This window comes from Urocitellus parryii, chromosome 2 (assembly GCF_045843805.1).
Source record: "Urocitellus parryii isolate mUroPar1 chromosome 2, mUroPar1.hap1, whole genome shotgun sequence".
NCBI lineage: Eukaryota > Metazoa > Chordata > Mammalia > Rodentia > Sciuridae > Urocitellus > Urocitellus parryii.
The window spans coordinates 112,714,972-112,731,960 of record NC_135532.1 but is presented as its reverse complement, the minus strand read 5'-3'; the positions used below and the strand labels follow the sequence as shown (position 1 = coordinate 112,731,960).

The window sequence follows — 16,989 nt, the reverse complement described above, 5'->3', positions numbered from 1 at the left end:
CCTTTTGGGGTGTAGAGATAGAGACTAACCCTCCACAGTGTTCACCTTCACTGCTATGAATGTGAATTACCGGCTACTTGCCCTGCAGCGCAGAGGCTCTGTGTGGCTGCTGTAGGCATCTTCCCAGTAGCTCCAAAGGGGCCCCTGTGACAAGGGAGCCTTCTCCCTTGGTATCTGGACCCTGTATGGCCCAGGCACAATTTTCTTTGCACCTGTTCCAGTCACTCTGGTTCAGCCCCAGTCATAATAGGCAATGGCTGGGCAACTTCCCTTGAGCTCCTGGTCACCTCCTCTGCTTGCTGCTGCGTGGTGCTTATAGATGGTTCCCGTGCTGGCCACCAGATCCAAGCCCAGGAGTGTTTTCAGCACCAGAGGTCCAAGTTTGGCTGCACTATCCATCACAGGGGCAAGTGATTTTTGGTTGGTTTTTACTGAACTGCTTTCCCCACCAACTCTGTATCCATTAAGGCTAGCCTCCCTCTCTGTTCCACAGGTTCTGCTGAGTCAATTTTTTAAAATTTATATTTTTATCCTCTGCATTGTCTTCTATCTCTGCCCCTTTCCCTGACCTTCAGCAGCCAAGCTGACACGTCTCTCACATACATTTTTCTAATTCGGTTAGAAGTTTCTGACTTCTGTGTCTCTGTGGTTTCTTTTACAGTCTGGTTTACCTTTCAGGGAGTTCCCTCCGTCACCCACCTTGCCCGGGACAGTCTTCCCGTGTTGCATGCCTGGTGCTGAGGGGTGCTGGGCAGTGTGTTCTTCCTCCTGCCCGCCAGCTCTTCTCCCTACAGTTCTGTGAATTTGAATATAGACATAGGTGGCTGCAGACACCACGACCAGAATGCAAACTCCCTTATGAATTGCTCAAAGAAAAAATACTCTCATTGCTTGCTAGGACATGCTATGTTCCCTTCTGTGCAGATGTTTGCGTTGTCTTAAAGTTTTAGTTTATTTTCCATCATCTGGATTTCTTTCTTTTTTAAAAAAATGCCTTCCTAGTCTAATGACTAAGCACATCAATCTTTTATGGTCAAGCAACTTAATATTACATATTTCATGGATTTTAGGTTTTCGTTTTAGAATCTCTGAAATCAGTATGTCTTGCCTTTGATTGCATCTTAACAGAGTAGCAGGGAAAACCACACCAATGCTTGCAGTGTTGTTGCACTGGGTGCTGACATGGGTGCTGAACTGGGTCCTGCGTAAACTCTTATATTCAGTGGGGCAGCATTGAACCCAGGGCTTGAGAACAGCCAGCAATCCAGAGATGCAGGTCATGTGGGTCTCCTTACTCAAGTGCTGCATGGATGGGTTGGGGGACAGAGCTCTGGCTCAGAGACTGTGATGCAGTGTGGTGGGGACCATCAGAAAGCAGTGGCTAGGGTGTTAGGGTTCAGAGAGGACAGGATCTTCCAGGACCCTCGAGGAGAACTCTGGAGCAGCCCTGGAGCTGTGGTGTGGAGGGTGGCAGGTGGTTCACCTGGCAGGAGAGTAAGGTGAGAATGAGGAGGAAAGGTCTCGGAACACCACCTGGGAGTTTCGGCTGAAAATGGATCACAATTGCACATTCAGGACTGTGGCCTTCATCTTTTGTGTGTCTGGAAGTCTTTTATGTTGGGGATTGTTAAGATTTGCATTTTAGAAAGATGCTGTAGGAAGAGGTGAATTGGGGGCTGAGGGGTCCAAATCTGGACCCGGAGGATGGGTAACAGGTTGGAGCAGTGGCACCAGAGACCCGAGGCAGCGGCAGTGAGGATGGAAAGGAGGCACAGGCTCCAGCTGTCCTGGCGAGGTCCAGATGCCAGAATGTGTCCATTTGCTGGGAGTGAGGTGAGGCTTGGGAGGAAATGAGTTTGTTTTGGCTTTGTGGGGCTTGAGGAGACTCATATGGGTTGCCACCCACGAATGGACGTAAATGGAAAGAAACGTGGGTGCGGAATTCAAGAGGATTGCCCTGGAGGGAGGTCTGATGACGTCAGCAGTGGGCATCAGGGAGTCAGTGGGCTGGCCCAGGAAGAGGCTGGGATGAGCAGAGAGCCAGGGTCATGGTCCTGGGACAGCCCACTGCCTCCGGGAAGCTGAAGGAGTGGCTTAAGAGTGACAGCATGGAAGGGTCACCTGGGAGGGTCAGTGGTGTCCATGTATTGCATCTGGGATTCTTGGTGTTGTTGAGTAGTTTCCGTGGAACTGGATGGGGGGCAGGCAGCGTCCCGGCTGCAATGATTTAGGTATGGATTCCAGGTAGCAAGAGCAATTGCAATCAAAGGTGCTGCCTAGCCTTGCAAGAAATGAGGCTACAAAAGTAGAGAGAGAGGAGTCTCTGATAGAAGCTGTTTGTTTGCCAGACCAAAGCCTCCTAGCGCCTCTGTTATGAATGTGTTTCTCTGTTTGCAGAGCGGAACTTTCTCAAACCCTGCAATTCCTTAATTTTCTCGAGGTGGAAGCTTTTGCTTTGTTTAGGGATTTAAGCACTATAAAATGCCCAGTTACAGCTAGCTGCAAGAATGTAAGTTCTGCCTCTTATAGTGGAATTCTTCCAGAAGCCATTACCTTTGAAGTTGTTTGATATAATTTAACGAAGCAAACCCTCAACAAAACCTAAAGTTGGGAAATTGAAATTCTAAAGAAATTTAGCTTGTTTATGAGAAAGTAAAAGATAATGAGAAGACGCAAGTTGATAAGCTCAGGTTATGCTTAATTGCAAGTAATTTTGTGAAAAATGTCTCCTTTCTCTTGTTTTGTAATACAGACTTAACAGAAAAAGCGAGAGTGCTTGCAGGTAATGAGTGTTCTGAAATTGCTTTGCATTGAAGTTAGTGGGTGTTGGAACAAATAAATACCAAACAACTTGTGCCTTAGTTTTATAGGCACACACTCATAAATTGAATTTAGCAGTAATTCTGGAAAAGTGTGCGGAGAATCATGAATATTCATTTATTCTACAAAGTTTTAGTAAGCACCATGAGTACACTGCCTTTGCTAGATCATGTAGGAGGTGAGCCCATGGGACTTGAGTCAGGACTCTCTTACTTATGGGGGGTAGATGACCTAGAGAAGTCTGATGGGAGAGGGCCTACTGCAGGTAGGGGTTAAGGTGGGCTTCTTGGGAGAAGTGGTATTTGAGTTCTTTGCTGAGATACACATTTGTCCTCAGATGAGGCATTTCCTGTGATGTCCTTGACTTCTCTCTTTCTGGAAACTGTTCAGTCATTTGGTTTTCTATGCTGTGGCTCAACGGCAACTCTATCCCTCGGCTGTCAGAACTTCTCATGGTTCTGTACACCGTAGGTCCCTGTTCCTTTTTCTCACTTCTCCTTCAGAGATGTCATTTGCTGCGGTGGTTTTGAATATTCACCTACACAGTTAACCCTGGAAGGGTGATTTGGGAAAAGCTGGTTTGTTTTTGGTACTGGGGATTGACCCCAGGGCCACTTAACCACTGAGCCACATCCCCAGCCTTTTTTGAATTTTATTGAGAGACAGGGTCTCACTAAGTTGCTTAGGGCCTTGCTAAATTGCTGAGGCTGGCTTTGAACTCATGATCCTCCTGCCTTGGTCTCCTGACCCACTGGGATTACAGGTGTGTGCTACTGTACCTGGTGGAAATGCTGTTTGAAGACACCTGCGTGTAGTGCAGGAGGGCTGGAAGGGAGGGCAGGTCACCTCAGGAGGCTGCAGGAGTCTAGCTGTGATGTTTTTGTCTTTCCCCTGACTCACTCAACCATGGGGCTGCCAGGTTAAGTTTCTCAGTCACAACTTTGATCATATTGCTCTGCTCAGATGCCAGCAGATCACCTGACTTGTTGGGCTGTGGCCGATACTTCTGCCATGGAGGTGGCCTTCATATTTTCATGCACTACAACTCCAGTGGTGGCATTTTGAACATGATAGTATTTTTTGGCCTTTAGTTTTGTTTGAACCTATCCAAACACCCAAGGAAATCATGGAGGGTGCTCAGGACTCAGGGGATGACAGAGTTGAGGAGCCCTGTTTCCCTACAGTGGTGGGCACTGTACATTTGAATGGGTACATTTGGGAATAACTTGTCTTTTTCCTGCTGTCCTTGTCCCTTCAGTAGGTGGTGGATTTTTGCTGATCACCAGGAAGGTGGGAATTTCCTCTTAACTATGTCAGACCATGGATTCCCAGCTCCACCCACACTGGGGTCCTTTCCCCACAGGCAATGATATGGTTTGGTTCTGGTGTCTCAAGAAACCTGTCCCTGAAAACCCAGGATACCATGCCAACTAAATTTGACCCCAACTTTCCAGAAGTTAAAAATAGATGCCTCTATGCTGTTGAGTGGGATCACAAAACTCAGCAGGAGCAAAAGTAGTCTCACCTGGATCAGAAAGGAAATAGCAAGCACCCATATCAACCACGACCAGAAGGTGGGAAGGCTGGCCAGGAATATGTGATGTTCTTTAGGTGAGGCTGTGGGTCCTGAGGGTTCCAGGTCATTTTCTTCCTGCTCTGGGGTTGGGAAGGTGATGGGCACTAGAGGGGTTGGCCTGATGGGTGAGTGGTGGCTCCAAACTTCCATCTGGTGCACGGCTTCTCCAGTAACATGAAACCTTATTAACTGTAAGGGGTGATAATTGGAGCAATGAAGTTGGCTGAAATCTCCTTCTGTAGCCTCCCCAAAAGAACAGAAATTAGTAATAAAAACGAGAGCTGAGAGTGTTCAGAAGAGCAAACACAGCTAAGCGCTCAGCTCCTATAGAAACATTTGTATGGAAACAGCTGACCTGCTAATTAGAAAACATTCCTGCCTATTCATTAAGCCAATTATCCTGAGGAATTCTGCTAAGCAACACTTAGTCTAGTGCTAATTATTGCATGGCCTTGAAAGCAATAAACTGTGCTTCCAGAATAAAATTTTTAACTTAGGCATAGGCATGGCTTACTCAGACATTGCTATAATCAGAGTGGGATGGAATGAGGGGCTACCCTCTGATTCTTATGGAGAGGAGATTATAATGAATTACTAGGCTATGCGAGATTCCATCTAAGGAGTCCTTGCAGATCATCCTTGTTTAGAAATGAGTTTTCAAGAAAGGTTGTCTTTTCTGATTGCTTTGGCTCTAACTTTTTGAATTTTTACTTAGGGAATGGACAGGTGGTAAAGCTTTTTTTTTTTTTTTAAACATAAACAGAGATCACATTTGAGTAGAAATGAGGGGAATCCTTTTTCATGCAGCACAATAAACTTACTTCTAACTACAGCACCGTTAACGCAGCTGAAGGTGCACCAGTGTCCTCGGTGCCTGCCGAGGGCAGCCTCTCTTGCAGGGAGCTGGCCTGGGCCACCATGCCCTACTTGGCCCAGGATGGCTGAGCTTTGTGTTTAGGGGCATGTGCCCCAGCTGGATGGCATTGGGCAGTCTGGTGCCTCATGGTGTTTCAGTCTCCTCTGTGAATGGGGGACAACAGTCCGACTCCAAGGCCCAGGAGGCTGGATGAGCCCCTCTGTGAAGGTGTCTTACAAGGTAGGCTCCATCTGCTCTGCACCCCTCAGCCCTACCTGCAGCCCCTCTTCGGGGCTGCTGCAGAGCTGGGGTGGGTGTCCTGTCTGTCAGTGGGAAGAGATGGACCACAAAGAAGCAAACAGGTTATCAAATCCAGGTAGTGAAACTGTTAGACCTCAAGAGGGAGCGCCCAAGTTGGGGGGAAGTCAGCACTACCCGGGTGCGTGGAAATGGATGCAGAGAGGATGGCCCTTGAGCTGAGGCCTGAATTGGGAGATAAATTTTCAGTTCCTTAAAAAAAGCAAGTTTTTTTTTTTTTTGTGTGTGTGTGTTGGTGGTTCCCTTTTGTTCTTATTTTAAAATCTCTCACCCTTTTGATAGGGCTCCTCTGGGAGGGGTGAGACCCTGCACCAGCCCTCATCCCTGTTCAGTCAAGTCAAGATGGCCTCATGTGTCTCCAGACTCACCGGGGCAGTACCCAGATCTGCCCTACCTGGGGCACCCTTCTGGTGGCCCCGGCTGCATGCTCTCCCCCCTGGTTCTGTCTCAGTCTCTGCAGGAACTTGACTCTGTTGCTCCCCAACAGGAAGTACAGGACGGGGTTGAGGCAGCTGCTCATGCTCACCAGTGGCCTCCAGATCTTGGAGGCCAGGCTGGCCGCTATCAAGAGCTGGCAGTTCTGCAAGTTCAGGAAGCGGATGGTCAGATAGAAGGAGCGGGCAACGTGGAAGGGCACGAAGCAGAGGGTGAAGAGGCCACACACTAGCAGGATGGTCCGTATGGACTTGGCCCGGGCTGTGCCGCCTGTCCTCTCGAGGGTCTCCTCTGGCATGGCCAGGCTCCTGAGCATCAGCGAGTAGCACACCAGGATGACCCCTGAGGGAAGGACGAAGCCGGACAGCATCAGTGCCATGCTGTAGGAGAAGTACTCATCGAACTTCTCGGGGTTAGTTGTGTCATAGCAGATGGTGTGGCCGTTGATGTGATCTGTGTGGGAGAAGGCCAGTGTGGGCAGCAGCTGGAGGACTACCAGGGTCCACGAGGCTGCAGCGCCCAGCCGGGCGTGCCGGGGGGTGCGGTAGGGCAGCGATCGCAGCGGGTGGCACACACCCAGGAAGCGGTGCACAGAGATGCAGGTGAGCAGCAGGATGCTGCTGTAGATGTTGCAGTAGAAGAGGAAGCGCACAAGCCGGCAGAGCAGCTCCCCGAAGGGCCAGGCGTCGTCCAGGCTGTAGGTGGCCACCAGGAAGGGCAGCGTCAGCACGTAGAGCAAGTCGGCCACCATCAGGTTCACCAGGTAGGTGGTGGCACAACTCCAGGGCTTGGTTTGGTGCCAGCAGAGCCACAGGACAGTGCCATTCAGGGGCAGCCCGAGGAGGAAGATGGCGCTGTAGGTCACGGGAAGGTAGACTTGCTTGTAGTCCTCTGAGTACTGGCAGAGACCTGGTTCCCTCGAGGCATTTGAGCCCAGCTTCTCCATCCCTGGGGAGGTCCCTCCAGGAGCATGTGTGTGCCCTGGGGGAGACAGTGGGTAGCACAGCATCATGACCTCTGCTGGCCTCGGTATCTGCCTGACCTGGGGTTCAGCCCTGTTCCCAAGTCCCCTCGCAAACCCCTTGGGGCACAGCTAGCTCCAGGGAGGAAAGTGAAACCTGAAGACAAGACAGTCCTGAAAATCAGGGTCTGGACTTACCAGGAACCTTGCTGAAGCTCTGCTCCAGGCTGGGTTGAGATAGGAAGGAAGGTCAAATGACCTGGGAAAGACGGGCTGTCATTTAAAGGGCACGCTGAACTGCCCGTTCTGTAGCTCCTCCTCCTGTTGGACCCTTTGCATAGTCAGGAAGCTTGGAGGGGGACCCTTCAGCAGGAGAAGCTGGGACAACCCAGGGGCGATGCTGCCAGGTCAGGTGCTCACCTTGGGCCCCTATGCAACGGATGGCTGGTCCCTGATGCCCACCGGAAGGGAAGCCTGCAGGCTCTGCTGGGTCTCGATTTGTATTCCTTTCAAGATTTATTAACTGCTATTTGAATACTGAGGATGATTTGCTTATTAACCGTCTCAGCCTCCTGGACGTCTAAGAAAACAACTTGGAGTCACGAAGCCAGGTGCAGCTTGTCTCTTATCCCCATCCCTGACAACAGAGCAGGTCCTGTCAGTGGGCCTGGGTGGCAGTGGGGACTGTGTGGAGGAACCTCATTTATCTGTCACAGCCCTGAAGTCAGCATGCCAGTTAGCTCATCAGCACGGAGCCCTTGGAAACCCAGAGAAGTTTAGTTCTAGGACTGGACATTCAGGAAGACAGTCAAAACCAGGGAAGGGAAAGCAGGTGCAGAGGCACATACTGGAGGCTGAGGCAGGAGGTCCATTGAGCTCAGGAGCTCAGGCCAGCCTGGGCAACACAGGGAGACCCTGTCTCAAAACAAACTACCAAACACAAAGGAATGGGGACTTCGCTGAAGGTCAACCAGTAGTTATTGAGCATTTATTCAGTCAGACAACTGGGGATATAAAGATGAGTAAGACACAGCCCTGCTGTCCAGAACCTCCCAGTCTTTTGGGGAAGATAGTAACAGGCACAGCTAATTATAAGATGTGGGAAATAGTCAATGAAACGCCGTGGAAACAGGACACAGCCAGTTCTTCCCAAGGGCATAGAGTGAAGGCTGGCCGGAGTGGGCCTCACTGGGGCTCCTGGAGAAGGGAGAGGAGCCCATGAGGCAGAGGAGAGTGAGGGGCATAGAGTGTGGGGCACATAGAAGGGATGGAAGCTGAAGGGTTCAATGTGTGCTGGGGGTGGTGGGGTGGTGGGGACCAGCTTTGGAATGAAGCCCCCTCAAGGAGGGACGTTTGTGAGCAGGACCATGGTGGGCTGGGCTGGAGTGACGGGTGAATGGAGTCCTGGCTGGCTCAGGGGCACCTGGGCTGGAGGAGCGTGGTTCCTGGGTGCATCTGAGATGCTACCACGTGAATCAGGGGACTGAGGAGGACCCTCCCTCAGCCATGTGGGGGCACTATGTGATTGCCTGCGGGAGAACGAACTGCTTTTGTGTGGAGCTTGGGATGGAGCCCAGGGCTTGGTGTAAGCTAAGCACACACTTCACCACTGAGTTGCATTCCCAGCCCCCGGAGGACTTTCTTTAACAAATGAAGCCATTTAGTGGAGTCTCATAAATGTCATCAACCAGTAAGTTTGTTTTTACAAGTTTTTGTTCTGCAAAAATCATTGATAAACATTTATCTGTATATATATATATATACATACCTTACTCATTTATATGTTAATATATGCCTACATTTTTTGATACCTATTTACCTGTGTATTTATTTGGCATATATGCATTTCTTAATTTACAAATATGAATCAGGAAACCAATAACGTCACAACATTATTTTATTTTTAATGGGTTCTTTAAATGGAGGCCCCAGGTACATTCAATGAGGATTGGATTACAGTAGCAGGTGCTTTACTTTGAGTGGGTTTTCTTGTTTCAAATCCAGGAGATGATATGCTGCTGTTTCGCACTGACCACTGGGTGGTGGTAAAGACCACAGACAGGCTGTATAGATCTCTCCCAGTGCAAATGGACCTGGGTGAGCTGTGGATTAAAGGGACTTGGGGAGGACACAGGGAACTGCCCTCCCCCCCCCCCCGCCTGTTTGCAGTTACTGCCAGGTTCACCAGGAGAGAGAGTTACAGCTAGAAAAGGTCCCTCAAAAACCCTGAGGGAGGGGTGCTGAGAAACTGCAGTTCAGGGAGGTCAGGCAGAAGCCCCGTCTTGGGTGACTGAGGGAAAGCCTGGACTTTTTATCAAACTGAAATTTAGCCAAGTGCAAGATTTCCAGGGAATGTTTTTAACCTACCTGCCCCACCCACTGCCCCCTCCAAAAGTAAGATTTGGAAATAAAAGGGCAAGTCACGCCTCAAGTCGCCCGAGCACTGCTTTCCTGATGGAGGACAGAGCCCCCCTTGAAGGCTGGCTTTGGAGATCATGTGAGAAGAGGGAACAGAACCCAGAGGTCCCCCTCGTTTTCGGTTTCACACCCAAGGTCTGGCTTCCTGTGCTTGGCTGCAGTTCAGAAACTTCAAGTGGAAGATTCCTTCAGTTGCAGTTCACGAGTTTCCAACTGCGTGGTCCTGCGTAGTGTGAAGGAGCCCTTGCTGTCCTGCCCTGTCCTGCGAGTCCTCCTCTGCAGGGCTGTCCTCCCTGCCCTCAAGGGCTTGTGTTCAAGGCTCCCTCCTGTCCTTGACAATGTCCCCAGTCACACACTTCCACCCCAGAGTGTTGCTCTGATTGTTCTGTCATTGCGCTGCTGATCTCTACTGGGCTTGATTTGTATCTGAGACGTCATCCGAGGCTGGAGTGTGTAGGAGCAGTGTGGAGAGGGCAGATGACCGCCACAGCTTCAGGCCTCCACAGGGTCCTGAACACATGCCCACAGATGAGAGGGACTGCTGAGCACAGAATTGTCTAAAGACAAGAGAGGCCTTCCTGCCCCTCCTGACCCATGCCTTCCGGATGCTTCTGTCATTTCTCTACCTCATTGCTTCTGTCTCCAGTTTCTGCCTCCTGATTCTCCCTTCCCTCTGGGCACCCTTTGGCTTCTGCTCCTGCTATAGATTTCTCACTCTGCCCAGGAGTCAAAGAAACTCTCCCGGCACTGATGGCTGGGCATTCCCCAAGGGTCCTGCCTGGGGATGGTGGCAGCAGCTAGGCCACCTTGGCTGGCCCTGCAGAAAGCCTGTGGCTGGTGTGATGGCCAGGAGGTGGGAGCAGGCCCACACTTAGTGGAGGAATACTTAGGGCTGCTCTCCCTGAAGTGTCTTTGGAGACTCACCTGAGTCCCTCTGAGAACAGAGCATCGGAAAGACGTGCTGAAGATAATGAATTTCATTTCACCCCCCTTTCCTTCAATAATTTCTAAAATATAAGCTTGCTTTCTAAAACACCTAATAGGACTTTCTCAGGACTATTGAACAAGTATGGATGTAATATATAAGCTGGTCTCCAGTGCAAAGTTTCATTTGTTAATTTGTACCAGTCAGAGATATTTTGTTCATGCGTACACCACAAGTGTGAGTTGACAGTCCTATTAATGATGGCAGGCAGTTATGTATGTTTATGGTAAAAGAACAAAGCAGATATTTTTGAATCTGATTAGACACAAGACAAAACAGAAGCCGGAGTCATGGAGAATGAAAATGGGCCTTGATTTCATGTTTAGTACAATAGCTGGAGGCTAGTCCACAGTGAAACACAGGGAAGAGCACTTATTTAAACTCAGGCTCATGTGTTAAAATCTTCACAGATTTATTTTCATGCCAATGTGTTCTGACATAAATATGGTAATCTATAATGTATCGACCATGAAGTCAACAGTATTTTTACAGCTGACTCAGGGAAATCAAAACCTCATTGCTCATGCTGATCTATGTGGTGTTACCCTGTGGAAGAGTTAACCTCTCTTGTCCTGCTCCCAACTCAGCTACTAAGAGGAATGCATTTCGATGGCCACGGACCTTTTGTGCATGTCTTGTTTCTGGCCATATCAACTGCAGTGGGACTGTCTGTGGTGTGATGTGGAGATTGGTGCACACCCAGCACTCTTAGAAAAGACTGCCAGGAATGAGAGCCAACTGGCAAAAGCCTTTGCTTTTCTGAGGTTCAAAGGCCTAGGAGACTCTCCTGGAAACACCATGAGCCCACCCTTGGACCTTTGGCCAACAGTGAGAGCAATGATGAGAGCAGAAGTGGGACAGAGTCCCCGGGACTGAGAGGACACACAGAGGCACTGTGGCATGGAGTCCCCTGGGTGGTGAGGGCACACAGACATGTGGCATAGATTCCTCTGGGTAGAGAGGGCACACAGACATGTGGCACGGAATCCTCTGGGTGGAGAGGGCTACAGACATGTGGCACAGACCCCGGGGCAGAGGGGCCACGTGCAGACACTGGTGGAGAGCCCCGGGGTGGAGTGGACCTGTGGAGACACTGTCACTGTGCTTGATCACAGAGGGGCTTGGCAGGATTTCCAGGGTAGGTGCTGCTTGCTGAGTAGGTGCTGCTTGCTTCCAGAGCAGCGATGTGGCTTTCATCCAAATGGCTATGGGGAGGTGAAGAGGGAGCAGAAGAGATTCGTGGCTAGCGAGATGGGAGAGAATGCTAATGGAACCCGGGAGACTGGGGGCGCTTCTCCTCCACTGCAGCATGGCAGGCGTCTGTGGAACATAGTACAACACTGAGACTTTAGAGTGCGGGTTGCTGGTGCCAGGCAGGCACTGCAGACCCCTATAGATGCAGGGACTGCTGACCCCCAAGGAGTGGGTGAGGAACCTGCCCAAAGTTCTCAACTGGTGGCTGGATTCCAGATCCTGGTTCTCTGTCCAGGGCTCCTTGTGTTCCACACGATCAAAGAGAAGCCACTTTGGAGCGTGACCTAGCTGCACTGAGAGGCTGCTCTGGTCAAGGCTCCCAGGGGCTCTGTGGTCAAGCCCTCTGGGACTCTGCTGATTTGCCTGAGCCTCTGTCAGCACATGGATCCACGGAGCGCTCTTTCAAGAGTCTCTTCTCTGCCTCTCCGCTGGCCAAGGACTTCCTTCTGGGGGAGTCACCTGTGCCAAAGGTGCCATCCTGATTAGCTGGCGTGGGTGGTCTGAGGCAGGGACCCAGACGGTGCTACAGGACTGCTCGAGCTGTTTCCTGGCTCCAGTCTCTGCAGGCTGGCTCCAGAGTCACATGAAGTCTTTGTCCCCTTCACACAGATGGTTTGCCATAGACTCCACTCTTTGATTTAATCATGTGCAGACACAGCAAGAGAATTGTGTTTTAACCAGAAAGTGCTGGGATTAGGACCTGTTAGTCCTGCAATCTTGTCCTGAGCTTCGTGTCCATTCCTCAAGCAACCATGGTGGCCAGGAGGATGGAATGCATTGAGTGGCCAAGGTCTTGGCCGAATGCACCTCTGAAGACATGAGGGGATTGGCTTCACCCAAATCCATGCACTCAGGATGAGGGAGGTTTCCTAAAACACACGTGGGGTTCCCTTACCAAAAGAAAGGGATAGACTGCTTGGTGGCAAAGCCGACCAAAGAGCACAGTAGCCACCTCCTTCTCTCACACTCAGGTATCACGTGGCTTATGACCCTGGATTTCATCAGGGCCCAGCTCTAGGTCCCTTCCCTTCCATGTCTACACTCACTGTCCAAGTGGCTTCACTCAGTGCATTGTGAAAGGGGAGGATTGTCATCACCTGTAGCACGTGGAGCCACCCTGGATGACCTTGCAGTGGAAGCTGTAGTTCATGGGCTTCATGAGAAACAGTATTGAGTTGAGTGAGAAATAGAAAATCCTGGGGATGCATTTTCAGAATGCAGTATTTTTTTTTTGGGGGGGGTACCGGGGATTGAACTCTGGGCACTCAACCACTGAGCCACATCCCCCACCTGAGTAGGAGAAAGGGTCTATGCACCTGAGCCGTCCTGTGCCCAACAACATGGCCACTGACCTTACGGACTTCATTCCATAGCTTTTCGGCATAAATCCACAAACTCAATTTCTAGTGAGAAACCAATAAACCCCTTTGTCTTAGGTTTCTGGTGGTAGGTTTATTTGAGAAAATTCATCGTGTGATTTTAGAATAATAATTTCTGAACAGTGTATCTGCTTTTCCCAGTTATCAAGGACAGCTCTGCCGTCTTCTGAATTCTAGACTCTTACAATGCATTGTCTGACAGTGCCCAGGTATTTTAGAGATCCTACCAACCCAATGTGATTGAAGGTGAACCCCCAATCTCCTCTTTCAACAAATTTGACATTCTATGTCTTCTTCATTTAGTAAATGACACTCTTGTGAGTCAGCTGCTGAAGCAAAGCCCAAGAAGCTGTTCTCTAGTTTTCTTTACCTTCTTCACCCTCAGACCACCCATTTCCTCCCACTGCCTGTCGCCATGGTCTCCGCCTCTGTAATCTCTCACTGGCTCACTTCAGCCCCACCCCAGGGCTCCTGCCTCTCTGCGTGGGCAGCCAGGCTGGTCTGAGTGGTGCTCAGACCACTGCCTCCCACTGTCCCCCCTGGAGTCTTCCTGTGGACCTCAGGGCCCTGTGGCCGCATCCTTGCTGCAGGCTCCGCTTGTCTCATCCACTCTCCCCTCAGGCATGGGCCAACCCAGCACCTGCACCTGTTGGGGATGTGTGCACACATGTACTCACACCCACCCATCCTGTGTAGTCAAGGCCCAGACACTTTTGAGAAAACAGGTGGGAGCAGATGCCGTGTATGTCAGTAGGGCTTTTCCCTTATTGCAAGTTTCCTATTGGGATGGACTGAGCAGGGCACGGTTCTGCTGGTTTTCAGAGCACAGCCAGAGTCTCATGATGTCACAAGCCTTCACACATAGGACGCACATGGAGACTAGCGTTCTTTGTACGGCGTGCCTAGCCTTGCCTGGCTTGATCTAACTCGGCATCAGCAAAGCCATGCCCAAAGTGGAGGAGCATCAGCTGGCCTGAAAAAGACCTCTTGCCTCCCAGTGTCCTAGAAGTCCCACTTCCCCACAGTCTGGCTCCCCTGCTTTGATTCAGCCCCTAGTGTCCTGATGGCCTTTGGTCCCAGGACCCAGACCACCAGTCCATTTCCTTGAAAGCCATGGTCCACTTCCTCTTTCATGCCTCGGAGCCTTGCCCGTGCCCCTTATGCTGTCCTCTGCAGGGCTGGATTCCTCTTGTGCCTCAGGTCTTAGCTTACAGCAGTTCTGAGAGGGCTTCGTATTCTCTACTAACAATTTGAGCTATAATTTCTGACTATATCATCTTGTTTACTTTCCATGTTTGTCAAAATCTGCTTTTTAAAATTTTGCTTGGTTTTTGTCCCCTCTCCCACTAAAATATAAGTTAATCAGGGGCAGGGAGCGTGTCTGTCTTGTTCTTTATGTGTGTGGGCCTAGGAGCACCATGCACATGTGGGTATTCCCCAGGGGTCAGCCATGAAGCCTCACCTGTTTGCTGCCTGAGAGGGAGACAGAGGCTTGCTCTGCTAGGGGTCATGTTACCACTGCAGGGTGGACGTCCTTGCTGGATGTGCTGCCAATGACTGGCTGGCTCTGAGGCAGGCTGGTGGCAACTGCCATTGTGGATGGGCATGAGGAAAAGTGGCTTGAGCCTTCCCTTGGCCCTGGCTCTTGGGGGCCAGGCTTCACTGCTGCTCCTGTGTAATGACCCCCCTGTGCAGCACACAGGCGCATCTATGGGCAGCAGATGCGGATGGAGCATCTCCAGTGCAGGCTCAGTCTTAGGTCCTTTGGCATGAGCTCTTGAGCATGAGGGGAAAGTACCTGTTAATGCCACAACAAGCTTTTCACCCTGTGCTCGGAAGGCAGTTTTGTGTCACGTGAACACTCTACAGAGAAACACCGGTCAACCTTGGCATGTCCTCATCCTCCAGAAGTCTGATCTGAGCCATTTCACCATGGCTCATCAGTACTTTTGTTTTTACTGTCTGCAGGAACTGTACCAGTCAGCTTCTACAAGGTTATGCTGCAGTGACAAAGAGGCCTAGAACTGGAAGGGAGCAGACGGCGAAGGTTTGTTTCTCGTCCACTGGGTGCCAGTTGAGAGTCAGGTGCAGCCCTTTCTGTGTTTCTCTTCCATCCTGGCATCTAGCCCTCTCTGGGCATTCTTTTTTTTTTAATATTTTTATAGTAGATTCACAATACCTTTATTTATTTATTTTTATATGGTGCTGAGGATTGAACCCAGTGCCTCATCCATGCTAGGCAAGCGCTCTGCCACTGAGCCACAACCCCAGCCCCTGGGCATTCTTGCCGCAGTCTGGCTGGGCACAAATCACGAGCCACTAAAGCAGGAACAAATTTTATTTTTTCTACTGCAAGAAAAAACCTCACACACGCTCCTGGGGAATCCTCCCGAAAAGCCACGAGGCTCCTCCAGGAACCCCCAGCCGGAAAAATCTCCCCGGGAAAACCCTCCTCCTGCCCTTCGCCAACCAATGGGAACTCCCGGGGAATCCCCGTGAGAACTAAAAATAGCGCGAGAACTCAAAATTAGCGCTAGAACTCAAAAGTAGCGGCAGAGGCGGATATTAACGCCTTGCCTGTCAATCAATACTGTTGGCAAAATGCCAGGGGCCATACAGACTCGGCTGTGGCTCTCAGCATCTCCCCCCTTCTGTTTAATTAAACAACAAGTAATGTGGCTTAGGGACCGTGCCTGTTAGGTAGTCCAATTCAACATATGGTCCTTACCCGTCATCGGATGAACTGACCTCTAGGCGTCAGCCTCCTGTCTTAGGTTGGTACCACTGCAATCGGATCATACCCGTCACTGACTACCGGTCCAGCATACAGCCATACTTGTGGATAGGCCTTTGCACCAGTGGGGGGGTGAGGTTCTTTGCCTCACCTCTGTTGGCCCCCAAACTTGTCCTTGGTGCCAATGGGGGGGTGAGGTTCTTTGCCTCACCTCTGTTGGCCCCCAAATTTTAGACCATCACTAGTAGAAGGGAGGAGGATGAAAAATGCCATGACACCAAGCCAATTGAGGGCTCCTTTGAAAAATTGTACCACCGGTGACACCATCAGCAAAGATGCCAGCATTACCACAATTCGCTGCACCAACAGATAGTTCACAATGCATACAAGTGATACATAGTCCAGGCAAGTTCTGCAAGCAGTTCAAAGTAGAGGAATCTGTCAATATGTCCATTTCCTCCCAAAGTAAATCTACTCCTTGATTGAGCATTACTTGTTGAGTTATTATTCACTGATGCATCAGTTTATACAGTTTGTTGTGATAGCTACTGAAGAAGCTGTAGTATGGTTTTATCTTTGTCTTCACCGGCACTGGGATGAAGATAGGAATTCTGGCAATGATGCTAGGAAAAAAATTATGTAACATTCCAACAGGCATTAAGAAAACAATTTTTTCAACAATTTACATTATCCTGAACAGAATTATTAAATATAATGAGAAGGAAAGGTGAAAGCAAACAAACAGATCTGTTAACCTCCTTATTTGTTCACATATAAAAACAATTTTCAACAGCTGTTTACCCAATCTAAATTAAACCATAAAAATCACGTGAATAAAAAAATTCGGATCCATTTATTCATGAGCGCTCCTCATATAAGATATATGGACATACACACATACAGACATACAACACAAAACAGAAGTGTGCGCACATAACATACAACATATAAGACAATAATAAAGGCCTTGTAGCTTTACCTAGGTGAAATCTCCATTGCAATGTTTAGAAACTCCACAGTCAAAAAATAAAACACAGTCAAAAAACAAAACTGATCAGAAAAACATTAACCTAGGTTTGTATGAGCTCAAAAAATAAAATAGAACTTTATGATGTGGGAAAAATGCAATAATAAAATAGATATTGAAAAAAGGCACCGTGGTTAATCACTGTCGCAGATGTAAGAATAGCCAAGCTGGAGCTCTGGATATCAGCTGTTATGGATTTCAGTCAAATCATCTTCTTTTTCTGTAG

The 16,989-nt window shown here is 49.6% G+C and overlaps 1 pseudogene; it reads right to left on the bottom strand.

Moving 5' to 3' along the window:
• Nucleotides 1–5,934: 5,934 nt before the first annotated feature.
• Nucleotides 5,935–6,951, bottom strand: LOC113185726 (P2Y purinoceptor 4-like; annotated as a pseudogene).
• Nucleotides 6,952–16,989: the final 10,038 nt, after the last annotated feature.